The sequence below is a fragment of the Lactuca serriola genome, chromosome 4 (genome assembly GCF_051521515.1).
Source record: "Lactuca serriola cultivar US96UC23 chromosome 4, Lser_US96UC23_V15, whole genome shotgun sequence".
In the NCBI taxonomy this organism is placed as follows: Eukaryota; Viridiplantae; Streptophyta; class Magnoliopsida; order Asterales; family Asteraceae; genus Lactuca; species Lactuca serriola.
This window is the reverse complement of record NC_136411.1, coordinates 163,665,379-163,682,077: the sequence shown is the minus strand read 5'-3', so window position 1 is coordinate 163,682,077 and position 16,699 is coordinate 163,665,379.

The following is a 16,699-nucleotide window of genomic DNA, read 5'->3' as shown; positions in this document are numbered from 1 at the left end:
CTCCGAAGCCTCGGTTCATCCCGAGTCCCAAAGCCCCGAAGATCCCGAGAAACAGAGTTCCCGAGCCGAAACTCTGCCCGCGAGAAGCCTAGTTTTTGTGAAGATCTCCCGGTTTCATCGAAGAATATTGCTTTTAGAGTCGTAGTGTTGTCCGATAATCATCTTATGAAGTGAGTGCGTAGTTATTTTCTTCTAACACATAAATACGAAGTATTCTCTACAAAATACGTGCTATGTGTTTATATGTTATGTGTTATTTGATATGAGTATTGATTGAATGTTTTATATATGTTTTATGTTGTGTGTGTGTGTGTGTGTATATATATATATATATATACAAAGTTATTGGGTAGAACATGGGTAGATAGTGGATGTGTGATGAAATAAAATAATGAGAGGCCTCGATGTTGTTGTTGTTGATCTAGTCATCTAGAGGAGTATGGATGACAACCACGGACTCTTTCTATACAGTCATGTGGAACGCTGGCAGGTTCATAACCTGTAGGTGTTGTGAACGATGTGTTCGCCGGTGTACTCTATCCCCCTCATGGTTTCCTTAGGACATTCGTTGCTGAGGAAACCCCTCTATAGTAGTGTCCGTCTTGATGAAAATCCTATATTAGGTCCCTTGTAATAGTTGTTGTCATAGGGACGTAAAGTGAGGATAGCGGGAATGGGTAATCGGGTTATTTTTGGTTGGTGAAATTAAATATAATTATTTATTGTGGGTTGAAAACCCTATATGCTTACCAGGCTCCCAAGCCTGACCCACTCAGTTTTATTTGTATTACAGGTAGTGGCGCGAGAGCATAAGTTGGAGAACTTGTGAAGATATTTTATTTATAGGTCAATAGTTGTGTATAATTGTTGTAAGGCTTATAATATGACGTTTATGCTTTTGTGTTTGTATCAGAACATGACATCCCAAGTTTTGATATATAATGAAAATACATTTCTGTAAGGAATGCTTTGATAAATTTTATTTATCATATTCTGTTTTGGGAACAAATTCCGCAACTCTTTTAAATCAAAGTATTACTATGAAAATTATTTTAAAAGCTTCAATTAAATCGGTCTTTTATGGCCGTGATTTTGGGGATGTCACAGTTGGTATTAGAGCATCAGTTTAAGCGAACTAGGAATTTTTAGGATTTCTAGACTTAAACTTAGTATGCTAAGTGAAGATTATGAGATGAGTGTTTGTCATATTTTAGACACGAGCACTAGTTTATTTTAGGAAAGTTGCCTAAAATGTTTTTATGTGCTAAATGTTATATGCTTGCCATATATGATATTATTTGTTCGGATTTATGGTTTGTTGCCAACCGGATCTGGAAACCTTATGTGTTTAGGATTCTAAGCGTATGACGACTGTCTTAGAACTAGCATGTAAAGGTTTCGGAGTGATAAGTATGATTTAATTATCTATAATGATTGAGGATCTAAAATCACCTTATTTGGTGTGTAGATCAAAAATGGTAAGAACCAGAAGTGGCGTTGGAGACGCAGATGAAAACAAGAATCAACCACCAGTGATTGAGCGAGTACCTGTGGTAGCAGCAGCACCTGAACCAATGACAATGGTTGGGGTACAATTGATGATTTAAACGATGTTGGATCGTCAAATGGAGGAAACGAGATGACTGCTTCGGCAGAATTGTGAAGAACTTTCAATGCCGATTGAACAGCCCGAATTGAATGAAGGGCACTCGAAAGGAGGAAACTTCTATTAGAAATATGGTTTAGTGGCACTTGGAAATCTGAGAATCATGATAATTACTTTCAAATCGAAGTATTTGGATGGTACTCCGAAATCCTCAATTGGATAAGACTCAGATAAAATCAGAGAGAAAAGAAAGAGAGAATGAGATGGTGTAATTTCGTGAGTACCAGAAAAGTGACTAAAACTGGTTATAAACCTTCCTTATCTGAAAAACTGTCAAAACTGTCATATAACAGTTTTCTCAACAGTAAAAACTGTTATAAATTCGGGTTTTGTATAATGATTAATGCAAAGTCAAAACCGGGTCAAATATTCAAAATTTGGATTTTCTGCCCCTTGGACCCCACTCCCAGGGGCACTGCCCCCGGACCCCCATTCGTTCAGGGGCTTCGCCCCTAAATGACAGTATACTTTGATACTTGATCAAACTTAAACAAGTGTGTACTCCACACCTTCCTTACTTGTTTAAAATTTATCAAGATCATTTTTAGTCAACAAAGTAATCCTATTACACTTAAATAACATTGATGATAACAAATCACCAACAACTTCAGTGGGACTGTTGGTCAAGCCAACCCACCAATTGTTAGGCAAGTCAACCAGGATGGAGGAAATGATGAGCGTGGGTGCAAGTACAATGATTTCATGGCATCCAAGCCACCACAAAGTCTTCCCAAGACATTTTGCTCGCTTCTCCCTTGGGCACAAAGTCAGTTAACAGCTTCCACCATATCTATTCTTATCCGATATTTAGTTCCAACTGAACTCTCTAAGGTCAACAAGTTTGCCCTCGGACTACCAGCGGACTATGGTCCAATGGTTAAGCAAGAAACCACATTGAAAGCCGCCATTTGGGCTGATAGAAATGTTGAGACCCAGATCATGGAGAAAGGTCTGGAGAGGTAAGAGTTTGGAGAGAAGAGGAAGTTCGATGGACCTTCGGGGTCCAGCAAAAAGGTTAAATTCTCGAAGTCTAGTTCGAGAGGAGGTGGAGGAGGCGAAGCGAAATGGTGCGACAAATGCAAGAAGAAGCATCATGGGAAATGTGGAAAGCCAGGGCATTATGCCAACGAATGCACCCTTACTAAGAAAGTCTGTTATGGGTGTGGTGAGGAGGGGCACATCTCGAGGGATTGTCCGAAAAAGAAGGAGGCGGCAAAAACCAATATTCCGCCAAAGCCGAAGGCGAGATCCTTTCAGATAACACTGGAAGTTGCTAAAGATGAAGTTAATGTCGCTTCAGGTATCGTTCTCATAAACGAATTGCCTGCCCAAATTTTATTTGATTCTGGAGCCAACTACTCCTTTATTTCGCATGAATTTGGTAGAAAACTAGCTTTGCCGGTCAATTGACTAGATAATGCTTTATTAGTCGAGGTTGCTAGTGGCAAGTTTGTACCTGTTAGCCATCGTATGAAAAACATCTTAATTGACTTGAATGGGAATAAGTTCCACGAGGAATTATTGCCTATCGAACTAAATGGTTTTGACATCGTGCTGGGGATGGATTGGCTTAGCACCAATGATGCCGAAATACTATGCAAGAAGAAGATTGTAAAAGTAAACCCGCCAGGGAAAGATTCATTTATGGTGTATGGGGACAGACATAGAGTAAATTTTGGAATCATTTCTCTAATGAAAGTCAGAAAGTGTTTGGCCAAAGGATGTACATCATATTTGGCATTCGTGATCGATGCTAAGAAGGAGAAAAAGGAGATGCAGAGCATTCCTGTGGTGTGTGATTATCTGGAAGTATTTCCCAAAAATCTTCCCGGATTACTGCCTAATAGACAAGTGGAGTTTAGAATAGACTTGTTACCAAGGACGACGCCAATAGCAAAAGCACCTTACAGACTAGCACCGACGGAGATGAAGGAGCTAATGATGCAACTTCAGGAGTTATTGGACAAAGGCTTCATTAGACCTAGTTCATCACCCTAGGTAGCTCCAGTGTTATTCATGAAGAAGAAGGATGGGAGTATGAGAATGTGCATCAATTACAGAGAGCTGAACCAGTCAACAATAAAGAATAGATATCCATTGCCGAGGATTGATGACCTGTTCGATCAACTACAAGGTTCAAGCTATTTTTCAAAGATCGACCTAAGGTCAGGATATCATCAGCTAAAGGTGAGAGAGCGCGATATCGAGAAGACTGGATTCAGAACACAATATGGACACTGCGAGTTTTTGGTTATGTCGTTTGGACTAACCAATGCTCCAGCAGCATTCATGGATTTAATGAACAGAGTTTGTAATCCGTTCCTTGATAAATTTGTGATACTGTTCATAGATGACATTCTGATTTACTCGAAAGCCAAGAGGAGCATGGCAGACACTTGCGAGAAGTGTTGGAAGTCTTGAAGAAGGAGAAGTTATATGGAAAGTTCTTCAAATGTGATTTTTGGATTCGATAAGTCCAATTCTTGAGTCAGGTTGTCAACCAAGAAGGGATAATGGTTGATCCAGCAAAGATTGAAGTTGTGATGAAGTGTGTGACAACCCGATAATTTTAGACAATAAAATGTAACACCGGTCAAATTTAGGTCAAAATATAACTTTCCTAAAATCTTATTTGGGTTAACTAAAGTAGTAGGAATCGTATCAAGGTTTTCGTACATATAAAGAACCCTAAAATCCGAGTTATAACGAAGAAGTTATGACCATTCTAAGATTTCCGACAAAACTGGCAACACCGATTAAATGAAAAACGCGAAGTTTCAATACAATAGCTCTTATCCTTAAGTATCTAAATGAAAGTTATAGATAACATCAAACCGTGAGCGTACATAAAAAGAACGTCCAAATCTGACTTCGTATGAGGAAGTTATGATTTTTCCAAGATTCGGGTATAGCAGTAGACAGCTAAAACTCGAAATAGAGCTCGAGATACTTTTGACCAAAACAACCTAAATGAGAATCGAAGGTCTCAACATTAGTAGCGCAACGGCGAAAAGTCTGACGAAAACGGACATCGGATGAAGAAGTTATGGATTTTTAACGGACTTTTCGTGTCCTGGCCCGTTAAAAATAAATAATTAAAAATAAAGTCAAAATTTGCCGATGAAGTCTAAACGAGAGTTGTAGATAACATTTTCAGCTACGCATGCATATAAAGAACGTCGAAAACGGAGCTCGTATGCAAAAGTTACGGATTTTACAAGTTCGGGGTCCAAAATTCGAGGCTGTCAGGCCCCCACGACGTGGCACAGCTTGGCCGTGACCCGGCAAGTGACTGAGGGCGTCCAATCAACGGAAGGGGATAAGGCTTGCTCCCCACGACGTGGCCAACCTTAGCCACGACGTGTCACACCAGAAATGCCCCTATAAATAGAACTCTTGGGGTGTCGGGTTTAGGTGCTCCATTCTTCCATCTCTCGTGCTGAAACTCTGCGGTTAAGCTCCCGAAGCCCCGGTTTTCACCTTCAAGTCCCGAAGGAAGGTTTTATGTTCCCGAGATTCCCGAGATTCCCGAGAATCCCGAGATTTTCCCCCGCTTTCAACTCTTCCTGTCGAAGTTCTGCTCGATTCTTCTCTCGACTATTTCAAATCAACCACTTCAATCAAGTGAGTTCATACCCCCCTTTCATACACTTTCAAATACTTTATAATGTACTTTTAATACATTTCGGGGGAGAATACAAGTAAACACACGGTTATTATCGTGTGTTACATAAAGTTTCACTTTGCTCGTTTTTATCAAATGAATCATATGTGATTCATAACTACTATATGAAAACTCTTGTTATACCTTGCATGCACTAGATTTATACAAAGTACATAGTATCCGAAGTAACCATCATTGTTAAACCATTTTATGCATTCAAAGAACTTATGACTTATGCTTTGTCAAACATTGTGAAAAAGAATAAACTTTGCATACAAAACTACTACTTTAATACAGACTTAGTTGAGAATCCATGAGACGTTTACATCTTCAAATACTACCTTTTTGCTAAAAGGTACCACTTCAAGTCTTGTCTATAACCAGAGTCTCCAGTAGGGAGAACGTGTCAAATGTGTATAGATCTATACGGGAAGTCATGATCCCGCGCCCTGACTGTTAGCTACAGTCCGTCCTTTGGGGTGACAGTTTGTCATAACGCTACGACGCCTGAAGAACATCGCTACAGGCATATTATGTTTAGTATGGTTATAAAACTCATCGGATATACAATTATTATAGTACTTCTGATTTATGAACGAGTAGCTATTAAAACTATTCTTCATCTAACAACTGCGATCTTCTTATAGTTTTACTATATCAAACTATGCCCCAATCTTTTAAAGCATGTTAGTTGCTTCCGGTTTTCGGTCTTGGTCATTTGAGACTGCATCTCACATTTAGGAAAATAAGGGATTTTCCTGTATACAAAACAATCAACTAATAGGAAAATAAGGGATTTTCTTGATTTAACTATCTACATTATCCAACACAAATATTCTCATGCATTTCATACTTTTATAAGAAAATAAGGGATTTTCTTGGAAAACGCACGAACTTTGGAATGGCATACAATTTCTTAAAACCGCTTATGAACTCACCAACTTAATTGTTGACACTTTTTCTTTGAAATAACTTGTATTCTCAGGGAACCGCTAAGCAGGTTTGGAAATCAACTTTTGGGGATTAACGCGCTGACGTTAATTACTTCTTTTGAAAAATGTCTATGTATTTATCTTTTGATCAAGTAACGAATACAATTATGTAGACATTTTGAAAACCTTTATATATATGGTGGTGTGTACTTTCCTTTCTATGAACTGTTATGATACTGAATATGACGTCCTCCGCCCCCGAACGTTTTCGCCGTTCTGGTTTGGAGGTGTGACAAAGTGGGAGCAACCGAAAAGTCCCACAGAGATCCGAAGCTTTTTAGGATTATCCGGATATTACCGAAGGTTTATCCAAGGCTTTTCTTCAATCGCTACTCCATAAACAGCTTTGACTCACAAAGGAGCTACTTATGCTTTGAGTGATAAACACAAAGAAGCATTCGAGCTGCTAAAGAGGAAGCTATGTAAGGCAACGATTCTTTCTCTACTTGATGGAGTTGAAGACTTCGATGTCTATAGCGATGCGTCTGGTGTTATATTGGGTTGTGTTTTGACCCAAAGAGAGAGGGTGATAGCTTATGCGTCTCGACAGCTGAAAGAGCATGAAAAGAACTAACCCACTCATGATTTGGAGTTGGCAGCGGTATTATTTGCTCCAAAAATATGGAGGCATTACCTCTATGGCTCAAAGTGCAAACTTTTCACTGATCATAAGCGTCTCCAATATCTCTTTAATTAGAAAGAATTGAATATGAGGCAACGACGCTGGCTAGAGTTACTTAAAGACTACGACTGTGAGATACTTTACCACCCCGGTAAAGCAAACGTTGTCGTTGATGCTCTCAGTCGGAAAGTCAATCTTGAGAGAAAAAGGCCAAGAGTGTTGAGAATAGAAGTTGTCTCGAAAATTGTGGAGAGTATAAAGAAAGCTTAAGAAGAAGGTTCTGAGAAGAATGACCGAAAGGAAGAACGTTTGGGCAAAATGTTAGTGTTTGGTGTAAACAGTCACGGACTGAAAGTATTCCAAGACCGAATTTGGGTGCCTAAGTCAGGAGGAGTAAGGGATCTCTTTATGGAAGAAGCTCACAAAACCATGTACTCGATTCATCCCGGTAGCACTAAAATGTATAGGGATCTAAAACCCTACTACTAGTGGTCGTCGATGAAGCTTGATATTGCAAAGTATGTGGCCGAGTGTGTGACATGTGCAAGGGTCAAGGCACAACATCAGAAACCATACGGGAGTTTATAACCTTTACCTGTGCCTACGGGTAAATGGGAAGACATTGCTATGGATTTTGTCATTAAACTGCCCAGAACAAAGAACGATCACGACATGATTTGGGTGGTCGTTGATCACTTCACTAAGAGTGCACATTTCATAGCAGCCAATGAGAAATGGTATATGGATAAGCTTGCGAATTCTTACGTGAAGGAAATTATGAGGCTTGACAGTGTTCCGTTAATGATTGTATCGGATCGTGATAGCCGTTTCACCTCAAGATTTTGGAAAAGTCTACAAGAGGAAATGGGTAGCAAGTTGTATTTAAGTACAACTTATCATCCACAGACTGATGGCCAGAGCGAACGAACGATACAAACACTTAAAGATATGTTGAGAACATATACCTTGGAATTCCTAGGTAACTGGGATGAACATTTACCTTTGGTACAATTTTCCTACAATAATAGTTTCCACTCGAGCATAAAGATGAAACCTTATCAAGCTATGTACGGACAAAAATGTCGTACACCGTCTTGTTGGCTTGAGGCTAGGGAAAAGCAGTTTATGGGACCCGAGATAGTCCATCAAACTGCTGAAAAGTTGAAAATAATTAGGGAGGGAATGTTAGCAGCTCAGGATCGTCAAAAGAGCTATGCTGATAAAAAGCAAAGACCGATGACTTTTGAAGTTGGAGATTCGGTTCTGCTTAAAGTCTCGCCATGGAAGGGACTTATAAGATTTGGTAAAAGGGGAAAGTTGAGTCTAAGGTTTATTGGACCGTTTAAAGTTCTTCAAAGGATTGGGAACCAAGCTTACAAGCTCGAACTACCAGAAGAACTGAATGGAATTCATAACACTTTCCATGTGTGTTATTTGAGGAAGTTCACGGGAGAAGTTCCCGATATAATTCCAATTTCTAAATTAATAATTGATGAGAACAAAAGGTTGATTGAAGAACCAGAGGAAATCGTTGGCTGAAAGACTAAGAAGTTGTGACGCAAGATGGTCGAATTAGTGCTTGTCCGATGGAAACATGTGAATGGTCCAAATCTCACCTGGGAGACGGAGAGTGACATGATGAGTCGTTATCCGCATTTGTTTGTTGATGTGTGATTCTGGGTACGGAATCATTCTAAGGTGGAGAGAATTGTAACTCCCGTGTTTCTGGGTTAGGCATTAATGTTGATTTAATAGTCTAGGTTAACCTTTGTAACTCATTTTGAAATAATAAGAATGTATTATTTGAGTATTATGTGTTTTATGCTTAATTGTGTGGCATAAATGAATTAAGAATAAAAATAAGCGTAATAATAAAATATTAGATAAGCCCAATATCTATGAAGTAAGTTGTAGTGATCGTGACAAGGGTTCCGGATATATAAAGAATGTCGAAATCCGAGTTATAACGAAGAAGTTATGACCTATCGAAGTTTCGCGACAGAACCGGCACGACACTGTATGACGTAAAATACAAATTAAAGATAGAGCGATATCTAGCCTTAGTGATCTAAACGAAAGTCGTAGAATACGTTAAACCGAGAGCGTGCATAAAAAGAACGTCCAAATCTGACTTCGTATGAGGAAGTTATGATTTTTCTAAGTTTCAGCTTAGCAGTATGCAGTTGATCGAAGTCGTTGTCTCGGTCAAAAATAAACCTCACAGACACTAGATAACTAGGGTAACTAAGGGTCGAATCCACGAGGAGGTTGTGGTCAAACTTTGTGTTAAAATAGTTAATGAAAAACTACTAGCAATTGTCACGAAATTATTTAAACTAAAAGTTGATGAAAAACCTAAAAACTTGGTAATGCAAGAACTACTAAAACAAACTACTATCAAAGAGAAAAAAACAAGATACTTCCTATTCAGTTGTTTAGATGGTTGGACTTACACGTTTTTCTTCCCTTAAATTCCAATTTAATTACCTAGACATAATTAAGGTTGATTAACTTGCAACAAATAATTTTGAGCACACAATATGTTATCCCAACTAGTTGTCTTACTCCCTATGTCTAATTGGATTAGTAACAACTAGTGGTTTGGCTATAATGTGTCTTACGATTACCTATTACAACGTTGAATTTATAATACTACAAATTCAGAATAATGTATGTGGGTTCAACTAATCATCCTAAACTACTTGAATTCAGAATGATTAGTGAATTAACAATACACTATCTTAGTTGCAATATCACACAATAAGAAAACCCAACTCCAATTACTATAAGTAAAAATCACAACTTTAAGAATGAAACAATAACTGAAATTGACTAGAATAAAAGTAATAATCAAAACGTGTTCATCCTAACATCCTACAACATTCCCGGAAGTAACCTAGGTGGTTTAGCCTTCCATATGATTAACAAAACACACAACTTCAATATAAACAATGGAATTAATGCTAAAATTCACAAAACAACTTGGAATCATAAAATCAATGATGTCTAATGATCAATCAACTATGGAACGATGAAACCTTAGGGATGAAGTAATCAAATCTAGAGCTTAATGGAATTGATGTAGATTTGTTGGTTGAACAATCTTCAAACGTTCAATGATAATGAATTTGATGATTTCTTGGATTTGATTCGGAAATTGATGATCAAGAACGTGTTTGGAGAAGGTTTGGAACCCTCCAAAATTGGTGAAAATCGCAGGGGAGAAGTCCAAAGTCGATTAGGGTTTAATCTCCCTTAAATAGGTGCTAAAAAAACTGCTTTTCAGAGCTGTTTTCTACGTTGGCGTCCTAGTAGGCGTCTTAGACGTCATATAGGACGTCTGGGCGTCCTTCAAGGCATTTTACATGCCTTCTTTCGTCCTTGATTTGCACTTGAAAATGGCCTAAAACGGGTAGGCATCCTAGGGGGCGTCTTAGACGCTTTCTATGACATCCCTCATCTTTGTTGCCCCTTGTTGGTGATGAAAACGGTAGAATCAGTAAAAATGCAAAACATGAAAGTTGGAGGAAATTTTGTCTAGTTTTCAGAACTTCTTGATTCATGTCAATTGGAGCTCTAGATCTTGATATCTGATCAAAACATTGAAGAGTGGTCAAATTTCTCAGCACCATTTTTCTTCATTCCTTTAGCAATTCGTCTCCCATACTTGTCAGCTTCATGTTGCTCATTTTTCTTGCGGGTTCTGACCACTTTAGCACTAAATAGTTGCCTACGCGTAATGTTCAACATTTTATCAAAGTAGTGACATTCTTGGGCAATCACACATCAATTAAACATATTTAGTACAATTTATTATGTTACAAATATAGACCCATCAGCAGCCCAAAACTCGAATATGAGATCGAGTTATTATTAGCCGAAACAATCTAAACGAGAATCGAAGATCTCGTTAATAGTAGTGCAACGGTAAAAAGACAGACAAAAACGGACGTCAAATGAAGAAGTTCTAAATTTCTAACGAAGTTTTTCTATCCCGGCCTACTAAAAATAATATAATAAATATAAAGTCAAAATTAGCTAACGGAGTCTAAACGAGAGTTGTAGAGCATAATCTCACCTACGCGTGGATATAAAGAACGTCGAAAACGAAGATCGTATGCGAGAGTTATGATTTTCTGAAGTTCGAGGCACGCATCCCAAATAGGGAATTCCCCGCGTTCAGTGCTTGGCTCCGGAGTGGCCACGTCGATGCTGACTCAATGGATAAGGGATAGGTACGGAATCCAACTCCTATGTATCGTTTTCGAAGGGAACGCCATGTGTTCCTTTGGGGAACACCCTGCGTTCGCGGCAGACTTCAACATTATAAATAGATCACAAATCCAGCCATTTGTGGTTGCCAAATCTCTTCTCTGTCCCCCGTATTGCAACGATTTACATGCAAGTTATACCCCCCAAGCCCCAGTATCATCCCGAGTCCCGAAGCCCCGAAGGTCTCGAGAAACAGAGTTCCCGAGCCGAAACTCTGCCCGCGAGAAGCCCGGTTTTTGTGAAGATCTCCCGTTTCACCGAAGAATACTGCTTTTAGAGCCGTAGTGTTGTCCGATAATCATCTTATCAAGTGAGTGTGTAGTTACTTTCTTCTAACACATAAATACGAAGTATTCTCTGTAAAATACGTGCTATGTGTTTATATGTTATGTGTTATTTGATATGAGTATTGATTGAATGTTTTATACATGTTTTATGTTGTATGTGTGTGTGTGTGTGTATATATATATATATATATATATATATATATATATCTACAAAGATGTTGGGTAGAACATGGGTAGATAGTGGATGTGTGATGAAATAAAACAATGAGAGGCCTCGATGTTGTTGTTGTTGTTGATCTAATCATCTAGCGGAGTATGGATGACAACCACAGACTCTTTCTAGACAGTCATGTGGAACGCTGGCATGTTCATAACATGTAAGTGTTGTGAACGATGTGTTCACCGGTGTACTCTATCCCCCTCATGGTTTCCTTAGGACATTCATTGCTGAGGAAACCCCTCTATAGTAGTGTTCGTCTCGATGAAAATCCTATATTAGGTCCCTTGTAATAGTTGTTGTCATAGGGACGTAAAGGGAGGATAACGGGAATGGGTAATCGGGTTATTGTTGGTTGGTGAAATTAAATATAATTATTTATTGTGGGTTGAAACCCCTATATGCTCACCAGGCTCCCAAGCCTGACCCACTCAGTTTTATTTGTATTACAGGTAGTGGCGAGAGAGCATAAGTTGGAGAACTTGTGAAGATATTTTATTTATAGGCCAATAGTTGTGTATAATTGTTGTAAGGCTTATAATATGACGTTTATGCTTTTGTGTTTGTATCAGAACATGACATCCCAAGTTTTGATATATAATGAAAATACATTTCTTTAAGGAATGCTTTGATAAATTTTATTTATCATATTTTGTTTTAGGAACAAATTCCGCAACTCTTTTAAATCAAATGATTACTCTGAAAATTATTTTAAAATAATAAATTAAATCGGTCTTTTCTGGCCGTGATTTTGGGGATGTCACAATATTTTACAATTTGGAAGAGGGATGCTGTAATCCAACTTGCAAAATATTTGAAGGTAGGTAAATGACGATTTATCAAATTCCACCATAAAAACGAAATTGTTATTAAGTTTTTAATTGGATTGAAATTCCTAGATCCTTTGAGATTCATTGAACAATTCAATGGCATGTTTAAATCTCAATTATGCCCTTCAAGTTTGAGACTGGGATACCGAGGATCACAAACAAGGTGTGAATAACCATGCAAATGAACTTGGTACTCTCAATGTCAATTATCACCTTAATCAATGTGTCGGTTAACCACACACACTCCATTGACCTTATGATAAACATTAAGCTACCCTTTGTCACCCTTACTAGTCTAAGTTAATGTGTCGGTTAACCACACATGCTCCATCAACGACTTGGTAAGGTGCAAAGTGTAATTTCATGGATTAGCATCAATTTCACATTTTCCTAAAGTAACTAAGATTAGGAATTTATAAAAGGTTTAGTTACTTTATATGTATCATTATACTTTTAATGAGACTTATAGTCTTTGTCCTACTCGTTCGGCTAATGAACCTCCACCAGTCAAGGAAGCGATGGGTGAGAGTTGACACCCATTAAACCACCATTTTATAGTCAGTAACTTTATACCCCTTTATAAACTGGCTTCGTGAATGAGGTCTACTAACGGTAAAACCAACTTGTCTTATATATATATATATATATATATATATATATATATATATATATATATATATATATATATATATATATATATATAGATACTCCCTCCATCCTAATATTATTGTCCACAGACAAAAACCACACAGATTAAGAAAACATTAATTACCATTAACTTTATACAATAAAATGACAATTTTGTCCTTACTTTGCATTTAATGTTCCATTAAATATATATATATATATATATATATATATATATATATATATATATATATATATATATATATATATATATATACTCCCTCCATCCTAATATTATTGTCCACAGACAAAAAACACACAGATTAAGAAAACATTAATTACCATTAACTTTATACAATAAAATGACAATTTTGTCCTTACTTTGCATTTAATGTTCCATTAAACGCTTAGTTGGTTAAGTAATAATGAGAGGGTATTTTGGTAAAAATGCTATTTATTTTTAGAAATGGACTATTATTTTGGGACAAATCAAAAAGGAAAGATGGACTATAATATTGGGACGGAGAGAGTATATATTAAACCTATAATATTATAATAGTATAAGGGTTCAATTTTAACTTTTAAAATTCTAAGGTTTGGAATTAAAGTTTCAATTAGTGAGACGTTATAAATTCCAAAACTTGAAGGCAAGTTTTGAAACTTGTCAAAACTCTTCAAGTCCATAACACATGAGTTTAATGACATCATTAATATAAAAACTTTTCATATTCTATAACATCCATAACTTGAGGATCCATAACTTGAGGACAAGTTATGGAGTCCACTAAAATCATTTAAAACATTATTTAACTAATATAATAATCAAACAATTCATAAAAGATACATATAAACTCATATGAACAAGATAATTCAAATCAAACAAATTTCATGTAAGTAGCCTAACCATATAAACTAATACAAAACATGAAAATTTGACAATTATCTTTTAAATTGGATTAGCATGATCATTACCACATCAAAAACAGGCTTATAAGTTCAAAAACAGTTTAGGGTAATGATCCTAGTCCAATTTCAGCCTTAAAACTCAAAAATTTGCACTCTGGAGCACCAACTCGTTGAGTGCATGAACTAACTCGGCGAGTTGGTTAGGTTTGTGAGGGGACTCGGCGAGTCCACTATCCAAACAGCAAAAAATTGATTATCATATCCCTCATGTTCTATGGTTTAAAACCTCCATGGAGTATCCATGGGTCACCACATGGGTTTAGCCCAACATAAAGAACTATGGATCATTAGCCCACTTTATAAGAATGAATGATTTACCAAATCAACCTCTTATATTTAATTAGTCTTTTTTGATCAAAAAATTAATTCCAAATTAATTCTTGATCAATACTAATTAAATAACATGATTTCATATTAATATATTAGAACTTATAATATATTAATAAATCATAATTATCCTCTTCTCAAAAGTCCATCCTTCAAATTGTTCTGGTGAAGTGCAACCTAAATGGACCACACTACTCACGGGTCAAGTACATACCAAATATAGTTATGGACTTAGACACCTTATCCAACACTCTCTAGCTAAAGAGAACCATCTCAGATCTACCAGATGATCTAACTTGACCGTCGAAGCCTGCTCCCGGGGCACAGTCCCTAGGGCGGCTCTAATGGCCTTGTCTGTTGTGACCTCGCAGATCTGTCTCCGGCGTAGAAGCACATCCTCAAAGCAGGTGTTCAGAGCCGATGTCATATATATATATATATATATATATATATATATATATAGAAAGAGAGAGAGAGAGAGAGAGAGTTAGGTTCAAATGCTTTCACTATCTATTGTGTACATGTATGATTGATTCTGGACCAATCATTTTAGTTATTTTAAGAAAGTAATTAATGCATATTAAATGTTGAAGATGTAATTAATATCCATTATATCTTCAACATGTAATATGCATTAATTACTTTCTTAAAATAACTAAAATGATTGGTCCAGAATCAATCATACATGCACACAATAGATAGTGAAAACAAAATAACCTAACCCTATATATATATATATATATATATATATATATATATATATATATATATATATATATATATATATATATATATATATATGATATTAATTCATTAGCATGGTCCAAACAGTTCTTGCGCGCTAGCCTTGTGTGGCGCTCCCTTGCCAACCTTGTTGGGGACTCCATTGTCGGCCTTGTCTGGTGCTCCATTGCCAGCCTTGCCTGGGACTCTCCTGCCGGGCCAGCCTGGCGCTCCCTTGCCAGCCTTTCCTGGTGCGCGCCCGCCAGCCTCGCCCGGCGTCTCCGGGCGGCCTTGCCAGCTTCTTGCTAGTTAGGCCTGAATTGGCTAGCCCAAGGCCTGACCTAATTCCCCTTGACCTAATTGTCCCTTAAAAAGTGAACATTATCTCCTCCATGGAGGAGGGTCTCTCCCCGATGGATCAGCCGCCACCTTAGACTCCGGCCAGGTGGCTCAGCCGCCACCCTCCATCGTCAGCCACCGTACACTACCTCCAGCACCAAGATGGTTCTCTCTAGCTAAGGAGAACCATCTCATATCTACCAGCCAACCTAACATGATTTTAGGAGCCTGCTCCTGGGGCACAGTCCATATGACGGTTCTAACAGCCTTGTCTATTGTGACCTCGTAGATCCTCTCTGGCGTAGAAGCATCCTTAGAGCAGGTGGTCGGAGCCGATGTCGCATCATATATATATATATATATATATATATATATATATATATATATATATATATATATCCCAAGGGAAAACACCTAACCATCCCTAGATCTACTGCACTCCTTCTTCCTCACAACGCTTAGCCATCAGGTGTGGTACTAGTAGATATCACCGCAAAGACGAACCTCAAACGCTAACAGAAACATCCTCATGAATGGTCGAAGACTAAGATCCCACACCTTGATTGAAACCGAACAGATCACACCAATACGCGAATAGCTCGATAAAACTTCCAAGGCCATCAGAAATGTTGTCAAACTCTAGTCGGGTCAATCCAGATACCAACCCCGCTAACCCGACATGTGAAAATTGGATTTTGCGTAGATCCCAAGCCATACCTGAAAAACTCTACAACGCTGCCCCAATATCCGACCTTTCAATAACCAATAACATCTGCCAACTCGAGCTTGCTAAAAATAATAATTTCACAACGAAGCATTGAGGGTACCCATACCCAAAAACTAAAATGTACAATGTACAGATTTTGACAATAGGTTGACGCATCCATTGAACTCTAATTGATACAGCTCTAAAATTCCGAAGAACCTCTAGTATTGATGAAGAATGAAAGTCACACAATCGAGAGTGCATTAATAACCTATCTATATATCCAATACATCACTAGCTACATCAAGCTCCTTGGCCAACCGCTTCTTACCACGAAGATGACTCTTGCATTTCTAAACACAAAAATCTGATAACAACTTGCTCTGCATCCTCGTCTAGACCAAATCCTAAACTAAAGTTTCGCATACCCAAACCACAAATCCCTATGAAACCATAGCTCG